This window comes from Xylocopa sonorina, unplaced genomic scaffold (genome assembly GCF_050948175.1).
Source record: "Xylocopa sonorina isolate GNS202 unplaced genomic scaffold, iyXylSono1_principal scaffold0014, whole genome shotgun sequence".
Lineage (NCBI taxonomy): Eukaryota > Metazoa > Arthropoda > Insecta > Hymenoptera > Apidae > Xylocopa > Xylocopa sonorina.
This window is the reverse complement of record NW_027490090.1, coordinates 2,565,978-2,590,685: the sequence shown is the minus strand read 5'-3', so window position 1 is coordinate 2,590,685 and position 24,708 is coordinate 2,565,978. Positions and strand designations below refer to the sequence as shown.

The 24,708-nt window shown below is 48.0% G+C and overlaps 2 protein-coding genes across 5 annotated transcripts in view; one reads left to right on the top strand and one right to left on the bottom strand.

Moving 5' to 3' along the window:
• The window catches only part of LOC143431826 (facilitated trehalose transporter Tret1-like), a 352,198-nt gene that overhangs the window by 319,810 nt on the left and 7,680 nt on the right, over positions 1 to 24,708 (top strand). The gene's annotated exons all lie outside the window — the stretch shown is intronic.
• The window catches only part of LOC143431853 (uncharacterized), an 85,551-nt gene that overhangs the window by 58,231 nt on the left and 2,612 nt on the right, over positions 1 to 24,708 (bottom strand). For all 4 annotated transcript variants that reach the window (XM_076908829.1, XM_076908826.1, XM_076908827.1 and 1 more), the window contains exon 2: positions 17,634 to 17,870. The gene's annotated coding sequence lies outside the window, so the exon portion shown is untranslated. The remainder of the gene's footprint in view (positions 1 to 17,633; positions 17,871 to 24,708) is intronic.

Below are 24,708 nucleotides of genomic sequence, written 5' to 3'. Positions count from 1 at the left end.
GTCAACCAGCTACGTGAATCGATGTTTACTCGAAAAAGCGTTGAAAAGCTGCTTGCTCAAATCGAGTTCGATAGCAATCGTCGACATTACTACAATAACAGCTGCAATGGGTGCGTATCGAGTGATTTACAACGCGAACCACCGCGTATCGCGTTCGCAGCCACGGAAATTCACGCAATTTCGCATTACGCGTTCTCTGCCCGGATTGCAATCTCGTCGAGCGCAGCTAGCGCGAAGGCGGGCTTCAAACTGGTTGAAAAAAGAGAGGAAAAAAGGACTTTCCGGATATGGCTGGTGGTGAATTTAAAATATGTAACGCGGCAGGATATGGATGTCTAATAAACGGAATACAGAGTGGCTGGTTCTTTCATTACATTCTGAAAGCGACGGGGCACTCTTCCGCGCAGAATATGCACGTGAAACTTTAATCCGATGCGTGTTGCACGCGATGGAACCCGCGTTTCTGGTCGAATTTTTCGTTAAATTTATTGCGCCGCATTCTCAGCGAATTTCCATCGAAGACGCGCGTGTTTTTCGTGCACGCGTCGATCGATCGTCGAACCAGGGACGGCGGAAGCGATCTTCCCTCAGGCTGGGCGAAAACGCCAGTCACGCATGCCTGGACAACAAATTTAACCATTTCGACGATATCTGGCTTTATCAATCGTCCCGGAACACGCTCCGTGCAAACGAAGCTTTCATTTCCAGCTACGCAATCATTAATCTCGACGAATCTAGATGTTCGGGAATTTACACAGCACTTTGCCGTCGAAATACAGACTTGCCAGGGCAATCGTGCCGCAGCTCGAGTGACCCTTCGTCTAAAAACACGTCCAATGCGCCAGATATCTATACAGACGGGCCTTTTTTCCATTGGTTATTAATTCCAACGAAATCGCTGCTTCAAGCATCGTATTTGTTAATATTATTATTAGAAAGTTGGAGATATCTCGTATTGCCATTCTAGTTTAAACGATCCCACGCTATTTGGTACGAAAATGGCACCGCTGCCTACCAATTTCCGTCCAACCCTCGGCTCGCCCCCTTTTTTTACGCGAAACTCGCGCGTCGGTTCATTAAATTCACAATGGCCGACGAACGAATGTAAAACAGTCGAACTAATTGCAGCTACCGATTGTCGCTAATTGGTCCGCGTTAATTGTGTGCACTTGCGCGAGCAAACAATAGCCGGACGATTTAAAGAGCCGCGGACTTTGTCGGCCGCGATGGGGGTTGAAAACGACTCGATTCCTACGTTCTGGCGACTTCTTACGATTTTTCGAACGCACTGATTACCCTCGACGAAAGGATTATCAGGTAGTTGAAAAATTAGCTGAGTTACGGACCTTTAAACGGAACTAGAACGATAACATTCGCGGTGTAAAACCGTTAATGCGATTACCACGAAACCATGCTCTCGAAATGGGATGACACGGTGTCTCTTTAACAAATGAACTTTTGATTTTTCTGGAATTACCTCTCACCGGAGAGGATTAACCTAAATATGACTAAGAGTGAAAAGAGAAATTAATGTCTCTTACGGGAAGGGGGTGCGAGTGGAATAAGATGGGACAAAGGAACATTCTGATCGCGTTAACTTTGTGGAAAAATAAAAAAGATATTAATTGTAAAGAACAAATTAAATGCTTGTTAACAAACAAGTCTCTCTTTCTGAGAAGGATTCACGAAGCGTTCGCAAATAATTCCCATCGAACACGACGATTCTATCTACGCCACCCTCTAACTACCCCCTTTTTTTTGTTAGTTTCCATTTTTTTCGGTTCGTTTCTAGCCTGGCAAAGTTTACGGGTCCGTGGTTTTTGCGTATACCTCACGGCTGTGCTATAAATCGCGAAAAGTCGCGATAACAACTCTCGCACGAGTCCATCCTCCGCCACCCTTCTTTCCCCACCGCCCTTCCTATACCATCAACTCTGTTACTAATGCGACGATTTTATCGAAATAATGTATGGACTCTGAGGCGGTACGTGACGATACTGTTACGCCTAATAACCTCGCATTTAGAGGAAATCACGACGTTCGAAAGTACACGCAGAAACCAGGGGTGGTTGGCCACTTGCTTCTAATACAATTAAAATCTAAAGTAATCTCCAAGAGCTGCATTCCAACCCTCTATTAAATTCTCCTCTTCAGCAGTGAAGTAATCCAACGATACAGAAATTAAACCGTACAACCCCCCTCGTTTTTTATTCTCCACGGTGATACAAAAATGACCCGTCTCACAGTCGACTTGATACAACACCCCCAATTTCTTTCTAATCTTAACACCCGTTTCCTTCGAGATTGGACGGCTCCCGTATCGTGCGCGCACGGCTGAAAAAGAAAGCACCGCGGTGGTATTCGTTGAAAGTCCAACGACTACAGATTTGTCTTCCAGCAAGTTAAAGGGTGCTTCGCGTGACCAGCCGGGCAACCCCCAATTTCGCCCATTTTTCTTCGCCCTCCGTCTCGTGTCTTATCCGCCCTCTGCCCACGAGATATCAGCCTGCAATCGCGCCCCTTAAATCTCGCGCATTACGAATTTCCCACTGGTATCCACGTTACCCCTCCAACCCCAATTACAACGATCCCTTGGCAGACCTGCGAGACGAACGAGAGCCAAGAATTTGCGACAAAATCAGGGAATTCGTTAAATAAAACCACAAGATCGTTCGATAAACGATATCAAGGAGAACTCGAGGAGAATTCAGTGGATGTTCGCCGCCCCGTCGACCAATTCATCCGCGTGACTCTTTAATTAAGAGATCCGTTCCGACTCGCTGGTTGGTTGTTGGCCCCGAACTAATTTCGCAGACGTGCCGCGAGAATCCCGAAGGCAGGCCTTTTCTGCTGGGTTTAAGGGCCTCGCATTCATCTAGCCTCGCGGGTGAGATTCTTATCCGACCAGGGAACGTACAGTCGCGTTTCCGCGTGCGTGCACCCCCGCTGTATCTCTTCCGAGCCGAATTCCTCGAGACGAGGTCGGAAATTTCTGATAAAAAATGAAACTCCGTTGATTACGATACGTCTCGAGCAAACTCAGCTTCCGTTTGTACCACCATCTCTGATTGCACCAGATACCGTCATAATCCCCAAGCGTGCTTAATGCAAACAACGACAACCCTTGATGATACACCAAGTGCGACTATCCGAAAGAGGGGTGGTTAATTTAGGCAGATCAAAGGGCTCGATTAATCTTATCTCGGATAATATTCGAGAATCTTTAAGGCCATCTCGCGAAAGGCGAACTTATTTCGAGAAGCAGCTACCTCGATGCCTCGACGCGGCTCGCAGAAACTTCAGAAACGATTTAGTGGTTATGCAAGGACGTTGTAATCCCGTTGGTGGTTATACATTGCGAGAGGAAGTGCCTGCAGTCGGACACCGAGGCTCCTTAATTAATTAACGTTAATTAACAAACGTGCTCGAGTGCCGCGATGCAGCACGAGGTGGTTTCCAACCTAGCCAGGCCACCCCCCTCGGCTCCATCCTCTCTTTCGTGCTATTTAGAATTCTCAAGGGACAACACGGCGTGTGCCGTTGTACCCTGAAATCCACGTCTGGATCCGCTTGTCACTGACATCTTTCTCGAGTGTGAGCCACGTCGTCCCCGTGTTTATGCTTGTACAACCGAGTTCGACGATGTTTGAGCACTCGCGCAAACGGTTCGCTTCCCACCTTCGAAATTGAGTGACGAGTCTCCTTTTGCTATCTCGCGACTAGATCGTTGATCGAAGATTAAACCAGATGCTCGCGTCCGTTTCGACGTTAACCAGTCCCAACGTGGACCAAGTTGCAACTTCCAATATCGGCGTAAAAGAATGTTACACCGCGAGAGGAACAAGCCGTCAAGTCAGGACGAGAAATATCGAGGAACGTACGAATCCACGAAATTCTCTCGACTCGACGAACGGATTAGGAAGCGAGACAAGGTAGCGAGGGAGGGGAATGCGATTTCTCAGTTCGCTTCACCCCTTGGTCCAACCGCGTTTCTAAACTCCCCCAGTCGAACAAAGTCGGAACTCCGGCACGAGAGCGGAGCAGAATCACATAAATTTCCCTCCAATCATCCAATATGTTCGAAACAGCAAAATTGAATTACTTTCACCCTCGGTTTCCAATCGTTCACCGCCCTCGCGTTCCAACCAAAGAACCCGATAACAGCTCCCTTCGTTTCTGATCCAGCCCAGGATCGAATTCCGATTACTTCCATCCGAGAGGAAACGAAGGCGCTCGCGTCAGCCAGGGTTGAAATTTTCCCCAGCGACCGACCATCGCGCGGAAAATTCATTTTCTCTGCCCACGATGGACGCGAGATGTCCTGACTGGACAAAGCGACATGGAATTAACAGCGCAAACAGACCAGCTTCGACCACAATGCGGCTCGTTTTTCAGGGGAAAATAAGTAATTTCTGTTTCGAGGCATCGCCAGCCTAAGAAAGGGTGCTCTTTCGAAAGCAGAGGCGGTGGTTTTCGTTCGCGACACGCCAACGATGGCACAGCGATCGTCGTTGTTAATAATTATCGACGCGACGGAAATGGCGGTGCCGCGCGAGTCCTCGTTTCGATCCACGGTCGCGACGCGGTTTAAACGACCCAGTTCTCCGGGTCGCGCGCCTTGGAAACTGCGAAAGTATGGATTCGGGATTTTGACGCGCACTCGCAATGCGCTTTTAATGCATCGCTGGTACGAACGCGGTGTTAATTGACGAAACGTCTTCTCGCTGAGGAAAGAGTACCAAAAACCATCGAGCAGGAGTTGAAACTGCAAGGAATTTCAAGCACGCTGCACTGTTGTTGGAGGAAAATGAAAATATCCCGTAAAGAATAGCTGCGAGTGGAATCTCCCGCAATTATGGCGGGCCAAGGAAATTTATATCGTCATAATCGTCGTAACCCCAAGCGGGCAACTAGACCGTCGCGATGCGAGCTGGCATCGCTGGCGAAAGGTAAATGGGATACTTTCTTCTGCGTACGCTGAAAAATTCCATGCATCCGTGAGTGCATCCACGTCCGCGATGAACCCGCCGACTCGTAGCTAAGGGAAAGTTGGCTCGAGTGAAATTGTTGTCCCCCTCCACCCTCACAGATAAAAGTGCAGTCATCGTAAGAGGGACAGGAATTCCTCTTTTTGCTTATTTACATCTACTCGCCAAGAATCGATGGGCCTGCAGACAACCTCTGATTCCAAACAACATGAAACGATATTTACGAAGATGGAAGATCGACGATGCCACGAAATTTTCGCGGTGGATTGGTCGATCTCGAGATAATCAGGGTAGCTGCTGGTACCTGCGAGAAGGGACGCGTCAGTCCTCAGCAAGGCAATCTCTCCAACGGCTACACAGCCGGGACACGGTCTGTTGCCAATTAATTTGCCGGCGATCGAATTGATTTCGATACTCGACACACCGAGTTACTCCCGCGCTATGCGCCCCAAAAGCTCCCACTGACGTGCACGGGACAGTTGTCAATTAATCGGCGTGCCAGCCATTAGTCTCCCCGCGCGCTATAATGCCCGTGTATACCTACGAGAATGCATATCCCTGCGAGAATGCGCGGTATCGCGATCACAATTCGGCCCACTATGCAAATTCGCTTCGAGACAATCGCGGAAAGTATCCGACCAACCCCCTATTGGGACGCTCTGACGCGACTGCTGACTAATGTCGAAGTTAATGCAACGCGCGGCAATGCTTGCTCACGGAAAATTGTCCCTTACGCTGCTCTTGTAATTGTAGCGTGGGTTTTTCGTTCGCTTCTCGACTTTTCGTTGGACCAATCTCTCGCAAGTTTGGTTCGTGCCTGCGAATCGTTTCGAGGAAGGGGTCGCACGGCGTACAATCGTGCGCATCGCACAACATCGCGTGCACGCGGGGAATGCAAAGTTTCGAGTGCAGCGGGAGTTAAATTCGATCGAGTATAGAGTTACAGCGGCGAGTAATAAAATTAATTTCGCGGGACTCTATTTCGTGGCATAAATCACTTTCTGAGCGAGAGAAGGGACACGATATCAGACGGACGCGCGGGGTGACGTTAAATTATTGCGTCGAGACTTCTTTGCCGGAATCCGATAGAGGCGAAGGTGTACGTCACGCCACGCGGAAGGGAATCGAAGCGATTCGTGCTATCTGTCGAACAAAGGTGGGCGCCGTGACTTCATGAATAAAGAGAAAGGAGCCTGGAAAGGGGGCGAAAGCGCGCTTGTACCGCCATGAAAAAGGTCCAGACAGTGGCGTGTCATAAAACTCTACGGGACGCTCTATGCGCTCGAGATAAGGAAATTTCAGCTCGCAAGGAGGAAGACCAACCCCGTCCTTTGACGTACTTGCCTAGGAAATTGTCTCGCAAACATGATTCGCGTACATTCCATATTAAACAAAATGGGGCCATAATTAAATATCCTACTCCCAGCAATTCTGGTCAAACGCAACACAGAGCGCATCCACGGTTGGAAAACCGAGGCGCTGCAACAACAACCGAGGCGGAGAACGTCAGAGAGCTCTGCTGCAGCCCGCTGGGGGTATTTTCAGAAAGGAATAGGCGTGAAAAGAAACAGCCAGGTTGATCGACGGAAATGGAGCAGCCTGTACGCGAGAGCGGGACAGAGAAAGAGCGAGGAAGCGTGGAAAAGGGTGGAGGCCTCCCTCTCGGAGGGAGAAGGTCGATCAATATCAAGCTAAGCGTTCTCTCCCACCCTTCCCCTCTCTCTCTCTCTCGCTCCTGTGGAACGACACGTCGCCGGGCGGGTCGCGGTCCTCCGGACGAATGGATTTCGCCGAGAGGACACGCGGACCAGAGTAGAGGTCCCTCTCTCTCTCTAATTTCGTGTAATCAAGAAAAGTTGCCGGTGGAAACGCTCGCGATGGGACGAGTTAGAAAAGTTTGATGAAACCCGAATCGTACCTCTTTCTCCGCCGCCTTTTATCTCGAGCGCGGTTCGCCGCCGCCAGGAGGGATGGAGATACGGGAAATTTCACTGTGTCATCCCTCGTACGAGACGGACGAGAGTTTCCGCCAGCCGTAATGGCTATTATGGCCCCTCTCGCCTTGGTGGACGCGCGGTTTTTGTATTCCACGGGGATTACTTTCCCAATGACGCGACGTCTGCGGTGCCCTCTTCGAGAGAAACTTCCCCAGACCTTCTCTGACCGCTTATGAATATTCGACGCTGTTCTTCCCCGCGAGTTCGCCATTATGCTGATCGCCACGGTACCGCGACCAAATTGTCCTCGACGTTTCCTCGCAAATATCGCTACTCGTGTCTTCCTCTTTCAATCGCGTTCGAGTCGCCTTCAACCGCGCCACGAGGTAAACGGTTCGTCGACCTGACAAAAGGACTGCAAACACACGCGCGGAACTTTCCAATGAAATCGATTAGCGCGGCAAATATTTGACCTGCTCGCCGAATTACGGAAAAGGCGAGGGTGATTGAGTTTCTGGCAGCTGTAGAAAAATTCTGGACGAAATAGAGTCAGACAAGCGGAGAACAGTAAGGAGCAGGGATACGCGCGTTCGTGACAAGCGTCGTAATGAGAACGCACTAATTGTGGGAGTTTACGAGTTCAGGAATAGAGTCCGGACTCACGCGGGATATCAATTCATCGGGACACGCAACAACTGCATTACTAACCAAATCACTGTCGTATATCACGGGGATATTTCCGCGGAATGAACTCGATTACCGACGAAATCGAATCGCCACGCGTAAACTGGCCGACCGAAGAAACAAAGTTCACCGGTGATCAGAACACAAACGGGGAACAATTTGTCCTGCGAACCGTCGCTGCAGCCACGCTGATTAATTCCACGCGTTCAACCACCGACGCTGATTCGCCTTTTAATTACGGCCAATAAATGGCGGCCCACATTTCGCCTCCGTTCTGCGTATCTTTCAACTTACATTTAGAGGATATCCCAACGTTTCACCATTTTCTCGGACACGTACCTGCAACAAAAAGCAAACCCAATACTGATTTATCGATATTCCCAAAAGTTATTGCAAGTATTTTCATAGAAAATTTCTGGTAAAGTTGATTTGAAGGATTACACGACTCGCGAGGCAGAGTACCATCGCATCCTAATCAGATTCCCCATTTTATTCCCAAAGTAATATTATCTGCACAGCAGGGCATCCGAGATAACATTTCCTTTCGAATGTAATCCAAACGGAGGTACATCTGGGATGCGCAAACAGACCTCTTGCCCACCAATTCCGATATTTACGTATCCTATTAGTCGGATATCCAAACTCCAATAATCGTAGTCAAGAAACAAATACCAGCTATTAGCACGAGCCGGTGGAACATCCTCCATACCAATCGAACTAACGATTCGAAAATAATGGAAACCGGTGAGAGACGGCTGGAGAAAGTGGTGGACGCGTCGGTGGAACCAACTGGTTGATGCAGGAAGAGAAAAAATAAAAGAAGGACAGAACGTAGTCTTCGTGGCGGACCATTAAGGAAAGAATAGCCGAAGGGTGGAACTGGTGGAAGCAGATTTCCTTATGGAGTCTGGCGGTAGTTAGACGACAGCCATATCGTCGAGGGAAGATACGGAAAGGACAATTTACGATCGAAGGAGCTGGCGGATTTCCTTCGCGTTCGAGACGTATAGTTGGCACCGTGCGTCTTCCACGTTCGTATATGACTCGATGGAAAAACCTTCGAGCCATCCTGCTGAGAAGGTAGTTTTCGAAGGGCTCTGTCTGGCTCCTAGTTACTTACGAGCGATTCGTGTACGTATGTATGTATCTCTCCTGGTGGACTGTATTGGAACGATCGCGGAAAGAATTGAACCACTCGTCGATTCCAGCTCTTTGTCCGAGCCACCCCTCGTTGCAGCGCCCCCTTTTTAACCGAACGTCTTTGTTCCATCCCCATTTCGTCTGTCGTTATTTATTCCCATTTCTATTTCCCCGACAAATCTCTCGACTGACTCTTTTTACTCGATCCAGCCATAAATCAACCCTTTGCTGCACGCGAAGTTCCTTTGGGGTGGATACTGATATGATATCGCGATGGTTGTTATCGAGGGAGGTCTGAAAAGAGACTCAAACAATGCGATGAGTATTAAGTAGCGAGATCGAACATTTTTGCTAAATTACATCCCATTAGCCGTGGCGTTCTTCCGTAACGCGGTCCTCGCGCGATGGCGTCTCATGTAAAATCTCGTTTTACACCTTCCTGTACATTTACAAAAGCTCGTAACAAAGTTAACCGGCTACTCAGACCGAAGTTCCGGCCCGGACAAAAGGCGAACTTTTAGTCAAGGTAACATAATGACGCCTTACGTCGGCTGCGAGAACGTTGTTCTTAAAAGCTTTGCTTTTAACACGCGCGTAGGTAGAAACGAACCATACGACATCTGCGAAAAGGGTTGACGATGCCTCTGCTCTGCGATTCGATGCCATTTTTTTCGAGATATCGACTGGTAATCGCTTCAAATTTCACGTAAATTCGAGGTTATAGTCGTGGATGGTTTAGAGCGAGGAACAAGCATCCTCGCCTTCCGGGACTTCCGGCAGAAGCCACGACGCGATGCGCGTTTATGAGACACTTTCATCCACTGCCTTCTGGACGGGCTTTTGTCTTGCTCTTGTTTCCTGTATTATTCTGGCCAGCACCGGAAGTGCAACGCGTGCGCGGGCACAATGGAGTTGTCATCGTCTCTGTCAAATCTCCGTTCAATTTAAAGCGAGCCATCCCAGGCATAATAACGCGATATTTCATACAGAATAACCACGGCCATTCTATTCTTTCCGCGCAATTATTCGCCTCTGCTCTGCCGTACGACCAGCCAATTTGTACGTTTAATGAAACCAAATTCTATATCCGCGTCGTCGTCCCATCACGCGAATGTCTCGATCGAGGATTCGTTTCTAATTGTGGCAGCGCAGGATCGATTTTAAATGCCCGTGCACGCGTGTGCGCTCGAAACGACGTCGATTTAAGTAACGAGTGGCCATTTCAGGATTGATCAGACGAGATTAATTCGTATCGCGCGACGCGTCGCGCATATTACGAGTACCTCGCGATGAAACGCCGGAAACCACGCCCCAAATCAAGCGGACGAAGAACACACAGGCGTCCATCCGGTTCCACTCGACGCGCCAGCGAAGAGAAACGCTTTTAACTCACGGAGAACGAAGCTTGGAACGCGTGCAAGCGTCTCCTGCAGAGTTTATATCAACGTTCGCGCGTTGTTCCCTCGATCGATCGACAACAGCAGCCGCCACAGAACGACAAAAGCGAAATACAAAACGGCGGCGGGGCAAAAAAAAAGAGGGAGAAAAATATAGAGAGGAGTTCGCTCGAGTCAAACAACAATTTTCGCTTGGCGCGCCGGTCGAATTAAAACCCGATAATTGAACATTTCAACTCGACGCGATCCACTCGCGTTCGCTCTTCTGCATTTTTCAAACCGATATCAGCGAGCCTGGCCTGATTCGTGCCGCGAATCAACGAGCCTCTCAGCGAGAGGGAACGAAAGAGCGTAGAAAAAAAGAAGGGAACGAGAAGGGTCGGAACGAATCTTGCGACTATTATGATATCAAAACGAGAAATTCCTGTCCGCAACCGGAAGGTAGCAGGGTCGTAATAACGGCGTAAAATAAGGGTCCTCGCAGGCGACATACCTGACGGGGGAATGCAATTAAATGCAACGTCCAAACCGGGAAATGCAAAAGGCACTTCCTGCGACGGCGGTCTAACGGGTGGCCCCCGCGAAATATAACACAGTAGCCGCGGTAATAAATAATATCGCGTTAAAGGGTGGGCGGGACACGAGCTGTGTGTTTCTCTCGTTGGTGCATTGAACGCGATTCCGTGACGGCTGTCGCTCGCATTAATTCTCCTGGATTAATTGCGATCGTTAATGCACGACATTACGAGCGGAACGAGCAGGGGATGATCGATACAAGTATCGCCGTGTGACTATTAAGAAAGAAGCCCATTAAGTGAATGAGATCGTTTTCTATTTTAGTGGCGAAGTGCATCGCCTAGGCGGGGAGGGTAGTTTGTTTGTATAACGTTATAACTGCTTCAGATTAATCCTTTCGCGAGCAGTAAATACGCGAATCAAAAGATACACGAAGACAAATTGGAGGATGTATTTATATCTGCTCGTATTTCGCGCGAATTTGTTTCGTTTCGCTATTTATAACGACTTCAATTATGTTGGACCGATACGGGGGAGTAATTTTTATTCGTGACACGGACACATGATCCGGGTTAACCTGTTTGACTGTCGCGTCGTCTAAAAAATCGAGGAAGCCGAATAAATGGCGGGAATACAAGAATATATGGAGGACATGGCATTCGTTTAATTGTCAGAAACGAATACTTTATACGTCCTCGGGATTGTACGTATCATCCGACCGCGATATGAATCCTAAAACACGACGAACTCGAAAGCCCAACGCGGAGGAAGTAACGAGACTTGAAACGTCGATACGAAGTGACCTCAAAACTAGTGGAACCTGGCGAAGTCGAAATATGAAAATGGAACGGGGCGAACTCTCGAAACGAGAGATTGAACGGTCCGTGGTAATCAGGGATACGGTTAATAATTAATTTTCGAAACGTTTCGCGGACGAGGATCACAGAATGGCGCTGCGCGATTTCGATAAATATTGCAAAGGCTATTTCTGACTGAAATTTCCACGTCGATTACCAGTTTATCTGATAACGGATGAGATAGAGCCGACATCCGTCCGCGTTTTAATGAAAATAAAAGAAAGTAAGTTACGAGCGTATAAACGCGGGACGCAATTTGGAAGAGCCCCTCATGATTACAGCGAGGAGGGAAATAAAAACGAAAGGAAGAGACGGCAGACGTTCCGGAATTGTGACCCATAAAAACTTTCTGGCAAAACTAATAGAACAAGCAACTTGGCAGGAAGTTGAGAAAAAATTGCTGCACGTCGCGGCCTATAACGTATCGACGCCTCTCTGTCTCTCTCTCTCTCTCTCTCTCTCTCTCTCTCTCTCTCTTTCTCTACCTGGATGTTCCAACTTTACGACACCCAATTAGTCTCGCTCTGACTTTCGTATCGGTTCTCGAAAAGTTCCCGCCTCCCGAAACAACCGAAGAACGAAAGAAATGGCCACGCGATTGAAATTGCGCTCGAAAATTGCATTCGCATTCCTGGAAGCAATAATTGAACGTTTAACGCGAGACCCACGCGGACTAATTGATTTTTTAAGTAAAACAAGACGCGATATTCCATTGTAGAGAGAAAGAAAATTGTTTCGATTATCGTATCGCTGAGGGATCGAAATTAACTCGATCCCAGGTGGCTGGGATGCTCCTAAAAATTCGAGGGAAATTCCAGTCGAGTCACGTACGCTTCCCAGCGACTCGTCTGATTTTTACCTTCACCCCTCGCGCGCAATTACCCTGCCCTACTAACACACCCTCCACGGTTGTGTCCGCGTCGCTGCTGATCCCTTGAAATTTACCCGTGCAAGAGTGGCGAACAATTATCGCATTGTCCGCGAGAACGTATCGATCGGTCGTGGTTCTCGGTATCAGATCCACGAGCACGAGAGAACACGCAACACAATCGTCCCCGTCCCGCGGAAGCTCGTTAATTACGGAAAATAATTGGCTGGCCGGTCGAGGCAGACAGTTAGGGGTTGTCTGGCCTCGAGATAAGGATTCGAGACGACTCGAAAAGAGCGGGAGACGAAGAAGAAGCAGCAGCTTCGTTCCACTGCTGGTGGACGTTGAACGAGGAAAGGGTTGGGGAGGGTGAAAGGGCTCGTCTGGTGGGTGACGAGTTTTTCTTCAGCGAGGGGAACGATCGAAAGGAGTGGGAGTGAAATTCATTTCCCTAATGGAGGAAGGAATATCGCGTCTAACGACGCCGACAACTAAACAACCCTCGTCCACCCCTGTGGACTCATCCTTCTCCGTTTTCCATCCCCCCACGGCTGCACCGCCACGGAGATCGACTTTTAGGCAGGCAATTTCCGGGGAATTTTGCTGGGAACTCTCGCGAGTGTAACTAATATTTTTTCTGGTTTTTCGTGGATACTTTTCGACCGTGCGAACCTGGAGTTTCGCGAACTAATTGAATGGATACCCGTTGAATCAAGATGCCCGTGTTCCAATTCCATGAATTTCGATCGCGTTTGGAAACGGCACGCCAGATTACAAATTCATTTCTAGCGAAACATCGAATATTCAGGTTTATTTATTTTTTTAAAGATTAAAAGCAATCCCGCCGGTCCGAAAACTGTTTCGACGCCGCTCGCGGATCAATTTTAATCACCCGCGCGATTTTTCCGCTCGAGATCGAACAATATTCGGCCGACCGATCAGCGCGGCGAACTCATTAAAATTTATAGAGTTCATTAAATCCGGCACGATTTTAATTCCTGCGACCCGCGGCTGCGTATTTGACCAGACAATCCCAATATCCCAACGTTCGTCGAACAAAAAACCCGCGAGTAACCGCGAACCGTATCGATTCGACTAAAATAAACAACAGAGACCCTCTCTAAATACTTTAAACGACTTCATTAGCAATTATCACGATCGAACGAGACGCTTCCTCGTAGGTGAGCAGCGAAGATGTTCGTGACAAACAGCGAGGGAACGCGATAGAGAGAATAATGCAGGAAAAGTATTACGTCTGCAAGGATGGCCGCCATTTGCCGTGGAATCAGACGTAACGACGGAAAATAGGGGAAGGTGGAAGCAGTTATCTCTCGAGGAAGAAATTGCGTTCAGTTTTATCACGCGGTTGCGATTGATATAGATTGATCGAGAGCACCTTTCTCTCTCTCTTTCTCTCGAGGAGGAGGACGAATCGTTCTGCAGATGGAACGATTTCATGAAAGGCAAAATAGTCGTTGAAGGAATTCGCAGGTCCGTTTAATGAATGCGCGGAAATAAAAGAAGCGCGGATAAATATTTATAGTCCCCCCTGTTGACTAGGAATTTTTATCACTGAAACGGTGAATCACTTTGCTCTCTCGAGAAGGGTGGAAAAGATCGTTAGCGAGGCTCGCGGAACGCGTGCTTGGGGGAAGAACGCCGCGAGATTCGATCGCGATGACCCGCGAGCTGGTTCCGTCGATCTCGACGCCTCAACGAGTTTTTCAAGTCGTTGGTGAACAACCAGCTGATCCAGTTTCCGGGAACTTTCCTCGATTCTCGTTCCTGCGAAGGAGAGTTCTTCGAGAAGAGCAACAAAAATGTTCCGTCGCGTCTAATCGGTTTAAAGCACCGAAAGATGGGATGGGATCTCATAAAATCTCATTGCCTTGCGTTCGCGAGGCAATCAACTTGTTCGCGTTAGCAACGAAAGACGCTGCAACCGCGTATTATTTCAGAAACGATAATTCAAAGCAAGCGAACGCAGTCGACAGGACGATACGCGTGGCTTCCTCCTCGATATCCGATGGGAAACTTCAATAGCAATTAAGGGAGTGAAAGACAAGTGGACTTCTGTAACTATCGGATCGCGAGAAATTCCAGCCGTCTCCTAAGAAAAGCGAGCCAGCGAAAGAAGGAGGAACTTTCTGTTCTGTTCATTTGAAAGAGCGAACCAGGTCGATAGGGACCACTGTTAAATCGACTGGCTACAGATAACCGGAAGCTTAGCACGTACCCAAGAAGCATTCGCGTTTGCTTGGCCCAAAGGAGAGTTACGTGGCTAATAAACAAGAGCGAAGGGTTAAATTCGGGTGCAGTCTCCCGCGAAATAGCTCGCGTTTCGAGAGAAAAAAATAACGCCACTCCCTGGAACGATCTTCGCCTGTTCCTCAGCTCCCACGGGGAATATTCAGGAATATAATCCACGAAGACAACCGTCTAAGTAGCTATCCGCGACGCTCAGGTTAGGGGCGCGTGTGACAATTTCGTCGGTCGCCTTAAATTCCATTCGAACCTCGACTCGAAACATGAAAACGTCACGAACCCTGGGTTCACGGAAGATTGAATGAGCCATGCAGAACGCTCGTGCAATTTACCGGCGGCGAGTAATTCCGCTACGGATTTCAGACAATTTAAATTGTCTTCTGCGGATGAAAGAACATTACGCTGGGGCGGGGGTACCCACTTTCCTGGTAAATTACTATCGTGAATCGCGGGACTTCACCTTTAGGATGCAATTTACCGGGAATATAAGTCTTCCTGGTATCGACGTGTAATGCACCAGCGAGGGATACGATTCAATCCGTCGGATCTTACGTCGATCGTTTTAACACCCCCCGTGTTTTCTCGTCCCCGTCGCAACTGTCTCGACGCGTTTTAAAACCCCCTGAACCGTGTTAAAAACCAGGCTGTAAATCCTGTTTATCCACCGCGTCGAGGAATAATCGAACGCCATTCGTATTTTCATCCCCCTCGCATCGACGGAAGGGTTACACGGCAAACAAATTCCCGGCCGTCCCACTTTTCCGCGCTAGACGTCTCGCAACTCGATGCCATTCAGCTGACACTCTCAAAGAGATACCTGGCATACCCTTTTTACTGGAACGCGATATATCTCGTTCTCGTTCACCGCGTGAAATGGCTCGAATTTCTGCCAGCGAGATATCTCGTCCGTGGGACGCGATGGCGTTGATAGAGAGTCGCCTTGCTGTTTTCTATCGCGTTGCTAAATGATAACACATCGATCGTAGATAGTAGGAAATAAATAGCAATAGCCAGCACCCTTCAGAGGCTCCTCGAGCACCCGTCGAATGGCTGCGGAAGGCTGGCGGATATTAACAGAGCGCTGTGCAATCGGCAGAGATTAATTCCTCCAACCCCCGCATCCCATTCGTTGTCGCGTGACAAAAGATCATGGGTAAATGGGTTTTAATAGAATAGCAGCTGAAACAAGACTCTCACGGTGAGTCGAGCCATTGTCGCTGGCATAAAAGCCGTTCAAAAGGGCGAACCTAAATACTCCTTCTTTTTTTCCCTATCCAACCTTTTAATTCGATCGAAAACTTTCCGGATAATCGACGAAGGCGTAATCTAAGAAGCGTGTACGAAACATCACGGTTCAACGAATTATCGATGGAATATCGCTAAGCTCGAAGGTTGGAAGTTCGGTTATTTTCGTACTTCATTAAAGAGTCGATTGTCACTGGTGCTAGAAGAATTCTGTTAGAAGAAAGAGAGAAACTTGTTCGTTTAAATCGACGTCAAACATCCGATTAACGATCGTCGATCTCGTTACAACCAGGAGTAAATAAACTGGCACGTAACGACTAATTACAGCCGTCCATTATGTTATTCTATTTATTATAAAGTGTTTATCACTCACCAGAGCAGAATCCGGAGCGCGCTTATTATAAATGCAAATGAATCGGCCGCATTGTTCGCTGAGTGTGCGTATAACACCGTGTGCAAACAATTAAATCCCATTTTATAATGTACATAGAAGTAACCGTACACACGAACAGATTTTTCATATTTATTTCCCATTAAAATCCATTTGCATTTTCTCGCGCCAACGATGCATTCTTCGATCAATCACCCGTGTTTACGAGCCGCATACACACGCGCGTATCAAAGACGTTGTTTCTATTACGGAGCGTCGCCTCGGAACGATTATCGAATAATCCATCCATTATTCGATAGAAACGGAAATTAATTTGCTCCCAACCACGTTCCCTCGTTTTTCTCGCGTCACACTGTAAATGGAACGCTATCGTCGTCGCAGTATCGATCCCCCAGCGTGCACCAACACCACCGCCACACACACACGCACACACTCGCGTGTTACGCTAATAATTCACCACTCTTTAAATACGAAACTTCGCTCGAAGTACACCACGATCGAGATCGCGAAACGTCCAAGGGACGACTGAGCCTCGTATTCACCTTGAACCGCGATTACCCTTGCACGGATTGCTCGATTCCATGAAAAGTTTCGTTTTCAAACATGCCGTGCAACGTGGACCTCTTCCACGAATTTTAATTCATAACAACAAATGGATTGGCTCACGTGTACTTTGTTGTAGCGCAATTAAGTCGTGAAATAAAATTGAATATGTATGGACTTAAGGTTTGTTAAGTCGTCCACCCCTTCTGATTTCTCTCTGACCATTTTTACCCTCGCTAGAAGCTCGTCGAGCAGCAGCTCTACGTTTTCCTCCCCCTGGGTCCCTTATTAACGCATAGATAACACAGCTTTTACCAAAGGTGTTAGGATGACACAGCCGCAATTGCGGTTTCCACGTCGCCAAACGTTCCATGGCGGTATGTCAGGTCGACATGCTAAACCGCAAGATTCACTCTCTGAACCACGATTCCCGTACTTGAGAACGTAACACCGCAATTGTCTCGAACGCTGATCCCTTACGCACCCCCAAAGAAATCGAGGCGAACGCGAGACACGAACGAGACACGACACTAAAATTTAATCTTGCAAATAAATGTAACGATCATCCGTTTAATTAGTCCCTCGTAGAGACGCTTTAAATCCCACGAATGCGCGCGTAATTTGCTTCCCCGTGGAAATTTGTTGACGAATGGGTAAAGGAAAAGCAGGAGGGTTAATTGTCGAAGGCTCATCGTCCGCGAACGCGATCCCTCTCAGTTTCCCCGGGTTCATTTATCTACGAAAGGCTAATGCGGCGAACGAGAGGGAATTCTTTTGAGCGAATAGGAAACTGCAGCCCTACCTGTTCTGTTGTTCGTCGACAGTGACAGACGGGAGGGTTGTTAGACGTTGGCCGAGGCAACGGGGTTGCTCGCCCCGTCGCGATGCTCACCGGCCCTCGAACCGCTCGAGAGCGGCCAGACCCTCTTTCGCGTCCTTTGATCTGCCAGCAACCCCCGAAACGAGCACTACGCCATGCTCCTCGGTCCTGTTCAATTCACCCCCTGCCTCCTCCTTCGGCCTACGCATGCCAAGAATTCTGAAAGCACCACAGACACACCGGGGTTACGTGAAAACGTGAAACCAAGCGGGTCTACCCTGAAACGCGACAAATTTATTCAACGGGAATCGTGAATGGCTGCTGGCCCTGCAACGTGTTCCCAACTGTGTAAAAGTCAATGGGAAATCCCGAATAAATTCTTTCCCGTTCGCGTAATTCGTCAGAGCAGTCTCTGACAACCGTTTACAATTAATTAATGATAACAGCTGTCTGCGAATCTGCCATAGTGTATTCTAAAATTTACAATAAAAACCAGTGTTCCCGTTAACGAGCAGACGTCTTCACCCTCCCCACCCTCCGTTGCCTCGATAATTACGTCCACGTTGAATAAATTAAGCAGACACATCGGACACTTCAATGGCTGTTCCGTAACACCTTCATTATTCCTTTTATCATCGGCATATCCAGGAACAAGGGAGCCCGTCACATAATAACAATTATTAACCCCTCCTTTGTCCCCCGTTTCGCAGCCCTCCCGCACGTTAATGTCCTTCTCATTAATATCCAAGGATTCCACCGCGGGTTCTACCGTGCAAGCATCGGCGCTGTGCTGTAATAACTGTCAGGTGTCGGGACGTAATTACCAGCAGCTTGCGAAAGCAACACCGGTCGCCAGTTTCGAGAGGAAGATTTGTTTCGTTACCCGCGCAGAATCGTGACGGGGGTTGCGTACGCCCAAGAGGGTGCGTGCGACTCTAAACGCGCGATTAAAAGAGAGTGTCAGAGGAAATATCATCGTGAAACCATCCCGTTATCTCGTCTCGCGTGCTCTCCGTGGGACTGAGAAGCCATCGAGTCCCATCTTCGGGTCAGGACACGCGGCGACCAAGAACGTGCTCGCTAAAGGGCGTAACTTTTATCGGCCAGCAGCTCGACTTCGCGAACCGAGTTGTTACAAGGGGTGCGCCACGGCGTCGTCTGATGAGAGGTTCGAAGTCGTTTAAACTTCCACGAGGGTTTGACGCCCGGCGCCACTTACACCGAATTGCCCCCAGCGTCGTTCCAGGGAAAAATAAAGCGGCAGCAGAGGGTTCGAATGCATTCATCCCCTCTGCGAGACGTTCACGCGCCTTCTCCTCCGTGTAAACGAAACTGCGCTGGCTTTGGCTACCTTATTATAATTGCTTCTGGTGTAGAAAGTGTCTTGGCAGGGGATGATCAGCCTTGGACGTTCTTGTCGGGTGTGCACTTCTTATTAAACCATATGCAGAGTGCATATCGATGCAAATAGGAAAGCAATCGAGTACTGCACACGCTTGACAGAGTTTCTAGTGATTTTCATCAGATTCCAATTATTTTTGTCGTCAATATCGGATGCAATGCTGAAAGATATTCTTCTAGGACAAGTATTACGTGTCAATTATTCTTAATTGGAGCACGAGAGATTCCAACGATGAGAACCGTGAAGATACAACGACGACTACATGGGAATTAATGTAGAGTAAATAGGCTCGCGGAATTGGTGAACATTGGGATGACCAATAGTATTTTATAGACGCACAATTAGAGCGGGACGGACTGTAATTGATGTGAAATAGGTCGTTATGCGCGAGAAGCCGCGGTGGCCCGTTAAAATTGATCAATTCAGTGATAGGTAAACGCGCGATAACAAGGTTTAGTATTTTATCGAACGTATATTCAATGTTTGCAACAACGCGGCGCTGTTCAAAGATCATTTAGCGCCGGCTCATAATTGTGGAAACGCGTCGCTTGTAATTACGTCGAATGCCACCCTTTGATTATCACGAATGTCGCCGGACCACTTATCCGCCGAAAATATTATTCAATAATCATTCTCGAATCGCCCAACTATCGTCAGCACGTCCAACCAAATTTATACAAGCGCCTTCACCACCCTGGAATTAGAACACGGATAATATCCAGCTTAACGCGACGAACAATCCCAGAAAACGAACCGACTGGATGACGAAAATATTTCTTTAAGCTTAATTCAACCCTGTTACATGCACAGCGAAATTTCTAATGGCATTAAGGTCTTACAGGCACGTCCTAGACCTGTCTGGAGATATTTCACGCGGGCCAGGATAATTCATGACCACATCCTGTGGAACCGGTAATATTCCTGGTTTTCCCGTGACGCCTTCCAACGATGTAAATCATCCCCTCCTGCAACGCGTTCGAGACGAGGTCAAGTAAAGTGGATGGAAAACTCCGGATGTCATTTCCCGTGAAATAATTCCCAGCCGTGTGGACGTTTTCTTCGATGCAAAAGATTCGATCCGCGGATCACTGGCCCCCATCGACGACGAGAAGTTTGTCATTCCGTTCGAAGACGTACGAGAGGAGATACCGCGACGTCGGAATGTCAGATGAGGATTGGACTATGAACCAGCGAGCCACGTAGCCGTTTCAAATCTCCCATTCCGGCTCGGACCAATAATTTATCATCGCATTTCTCGGGGCTTTTATTCGGATTACGACAGGTATGCACTCGTCCGTTCGCCTGCGCTAATTGCCAACCCGTTACGCGAGCATCCCCCACATTCGTCCTGGATATTACGAACGAGAGAGGATTCGATGGGATTCTCGTGTTTACCAAGGATGCGATTGTCTTTCTAAAACTCACGCTCGAGCTTAAAAAGGAGAGACTTGGTTAAAAAATGCGAGGCAATGGTTACGAGTTGTTGTGCCTTTTAAATTCTGACATCCAGGGACGATTCGAGGGAGGAAAGGTATATAGGTCGGACGTAGACGTGTATACCGATACGTGGGCAAGAAGAAGCAGATCGTGGAAAGAAAAACGACGAAAGTCAACGCGAAATGGCGCGGTATTGTTGAAATAGTAAAGCATTCTTCGATCCGGCTAGGCGAGGGCACACCCCCATAGCGGATCCGTATAAAATACACGTGTGCAACGATACGTGTATCGATTTCGCGAAAAAGGGGCCAGTGATACCACTTTCCTAGCGCACATCGAAATCGTCCCGACGTACACGCGAAACGTACGTAGAAATCACTCTCGTAAAAAAAGTTCTGCCGCCAGAACAGAAATGATATCGATTCGCGAAATTTCCGTAAAAAAATTTCTAAGGCTTGACAATTGTGAAGAAAATATTCCCACTAATTTTGTTTAATTAACTTGCTCGAAGAAATTGGTTCTCGAACCGAATTCAAGATTTAATAACACGTGGAAATTGTTTATACAGAGTTGCACCGCAAGGAAATTCATTAGCAACGAGCCATTCAACGGCATATAAAAATACGTAATTTCCGTCGGAATATTCAATTAAGTTCCCTAAGGGAACGTAAACGTGACAAACAATGCCGATGCTCCTGTTACGAAAACCACGAACCCCCATTGTTGCGAAGTAACCAACCACAAATTGCTTCGCTGCCGTTCAAATTTTTCCTTCGGCTTAATTAACCGATTCGAGATAACAGGAGTCCTACAAAATACATGATGCAAGGTAAAAAAGGGTATTTTCATTCTAGCCAGACTGTAATGCAGAGTATCGCATTCAAATAGCCAAACAAGAGACTAATTGTTCACATTTAATAAATACGAGTGACTTAAACAAGAAATCATCTTTCGTTCTTTCGCTTTTTCGAATGATTAACGTGCTTCTGAACGTTGGTAGCCCTGTGTATCCTCGAATCATCGGTGGTTCCATTGAAGACAGAGCCGGCTCGTTTGCTCTGAGCATCCTCGCAACACGCGGCCATTGCGCGCCCTCGAGATGAATTATTGGAACGAGTGCCACGAGGAAGGTCGCAGGGGTGCAACGGGCGCCGTTCGATTCCCCGTTGAATAACGGTTGCAGTTCGTTCGTTCGCAATATCCTAATGTCCTATCGAGTTCTCGCGACCATCCAACCAAGCCTGGCCCAACAGGATCCGTGGACCGCGGAACTATGCGTCCTACATCCGCCAGCCGCCATGAATGCCACTGAATAGCATCACTGCTAGGCACGAAGCCTACTATTTCCTGCTAATTCGCGTTACGACTAAAGTAAGCGGAAAGAGTGGCCATCTAGAAATTCTCTAACTCCACGCTGCTCTCATATTTGGAAAGTATTTCAATTTCAGTCGCGAGAGGAAGGGGAGAAGCAATTTTTACCGATTTCTAAAGATCGAAGCCATCTTTCCACGGTTCCGCTCCGCTTAACTGCCTGCGAGAGCGTAAAAGTTCGAGCAGGAACCATTTCGCGAGCTCTAAAATCGAGAAGCTTCGGTTTCTCCACGCTCCAAGGGCGGCCAGCCTGATAATTCGCCGACGTTAAAAGTTCTCGAGAAGAACGTAGAGGGTCCCGCGGATATTAGTAATAAACAGGGGGGGGGGGGGCAGGGAACATTCTCTTACGCGGAAGTTTTCTAATTACGGTTAAATCTTACAGTCGACGGTGGAATCGGCTTAGTTCGCGACCGAGGCTTTCGACGAGTTATAACTAAATTTTCAAGTTAACTGCGAACGAAACTCCGCCCCGTAGACGACCACGGTATCCATCGCGATTTATATGTATATTTGCAGATGGAGTTAAGCCGGTGTTCGAAATCGCAGCCGATGCTGAACAGTTTAAGAAGCTTGTTTCCTTTAATCCCGCTAATTAACTTGATATTCGCGAAAGAATCTTGAAAACTGTTGACCTTCGACAACTTTTCATCTCCCCAAACGACTCTCTTCTACTGCTCGAAGAGTATTTATTCAAGTTCGTTCAACTTTGTCAGAATACTGCACCCCCATATGCGATCATTTGGTGAAAAAGTCGCTCGTGACGGAGTTCTTCCTGCTCTAACGCGATAATCCAAGTCCCATCGAGGAATGATCAGTTATCGAGCGATAATGAAGCGTACGGTAATTCTAGCGCGGCCGCAGATTGCTGTCGGATTACAATACGGACGAGCGTGATTACATAAAGCTAACGAGACCGAGACACGCTCTGGGCAGGAACGACACTCATCGCAGAATATAGCCGATGCAACGATGCGTTAGATTCGCCCGATAATAGTATTTGAAGCGTGCGATATTCCGTGCCCGACGTGTGTCAATCAAGCCCGTGGATCAGGCGCAGGCAAATATTTGAATTGGAAATCACCCATCGGGGTCGTTAAACCCATGGAAAATAATTTCGCGCCGTCTGCGACGCGCGAGACACGCGAGGTTACCTAAAAATCGCCGCTTCTTCTCTCGCTCCATCGCTCGATCGTGCAATATCATCGATGAGAACGTGGAACAAGGGTTTCGACGAAATATTCAAGGAAATTCGCGGACGTTTGTCAACCTGTTGAAGAGGAGATTATCGCAGATGGACGTTCGCGATCTGAAGAAGGAATTCAATGGAATAGTTCCGGCGACGACGGTGGCGCGCGTGTTTCACAAGAACGCCACCGCGAGAAAGTTCCGCACGGGCGTTAGAGGGTGAATTTAAGAACGCGAAATGATATGGAACACTGTGCGCTTGTTCCGCAATGTTCGAGGAACCGCTACGTACGGCGATAACTGTGCGAAATAGTTTCGTGTTGCCTGGCTGCATTGCCACGAGCGTGCCTCGTACTGCTGTTAAACTGCCGGCGCAAACAGGTCAAGGAAACACTTGAAGAATCTAATAATGGCGGATGGAAAAATAACTCTGTACTACGCGAGATACTTGGCCCGGAGTTCCTTAATGACTTTGTCAACTATTCGCAACGTGATGCTCAAATTTTTAGCTCCTTTAGAATCGTCCGCCCCCAAACGAGATGTCGTTTGCGTCGACGATACGCGTATCCCGTCTGCTCTCGCTTCTTAATTAAACTCTAGCGCGTCTAAATATTCTAAGAATCCTCTGAACTCCCGATTTAGAAAGCGGACAGCAGAAATTCAACGTTCGTCGCGTTAACCGCGCAATTATCGAGGACCACGCGTGAAAGATCGCGTAGCTGGTTCAATTTTGTCAGATAAAATATTCCCAAAGGAGCTGAGAAGGATCCGCAGCGGAACCGAGCGAGTCATAACTTCGCAATCAAAATTTCTCGGGACTGCAGTCGAGGAAAGCCCAAAGGAGGAAAAGATTTACTCGAACCTAGTTGGCTGGGACGAAATATTAAAGGAGGAGGGAGGACGTACCATTGTTTAGAACAGAGAAGACAAGAGAAAACTGTACCTATTCCTAATAAAGTAAAATACCGTCTTTCCCATCTGGCATCGCTTCCACGAGTTCCTCTCGCGGGACCATCGCGCTATATAATTTCAGAGCATCCACGAGCGCGCGACAGACATTTCTTCCGAGCGTACGTGCACCTACTTTATTCCACGCGGAAATTCCTCGACTTGTTCATTAAAATTCCACGTGTTTTACGACAAACTTGTCTCACCGCGCCCCCTTACGACCAGGGATTATTTCAGAAATTGGATAACGCGCCCCCTGCCCGTTCGATCCAGCGAGTCGTAGTGCTCGCAGAAATTTCTATCTTTTATGGCGCGATGGTGTCTCCGATATTTGCATCGTAAATCGATGGATGTGTGCTCTGAAAGAACGAGAGAGGCGACGATTCATTTTCTACGGAAAGAAACGTCGAGGATAATCCGTTTCGCCCTGGTGCATATCGGTGTATTTACAATCGGTAAACAGTCGAATGCAACTCTGGCAAAGACTTCGCTGGGACACGGGTATTATTAATCCGTAGACAAACGCTGCTAACGAAGGACGGGCTGGTGGGTTGTGTACATAAATGTAGGGACTGCGCAAAGTCGGGATTGCTTGGGTAAGTAATCAATCTGGCAGGAGCAGCACGTGTTACGCTCCTTATCATCGATATACGACATGCTCCTGAATAACATCGCGTGTCGATGCGTCACTGAAATTGATCGAAACACGCC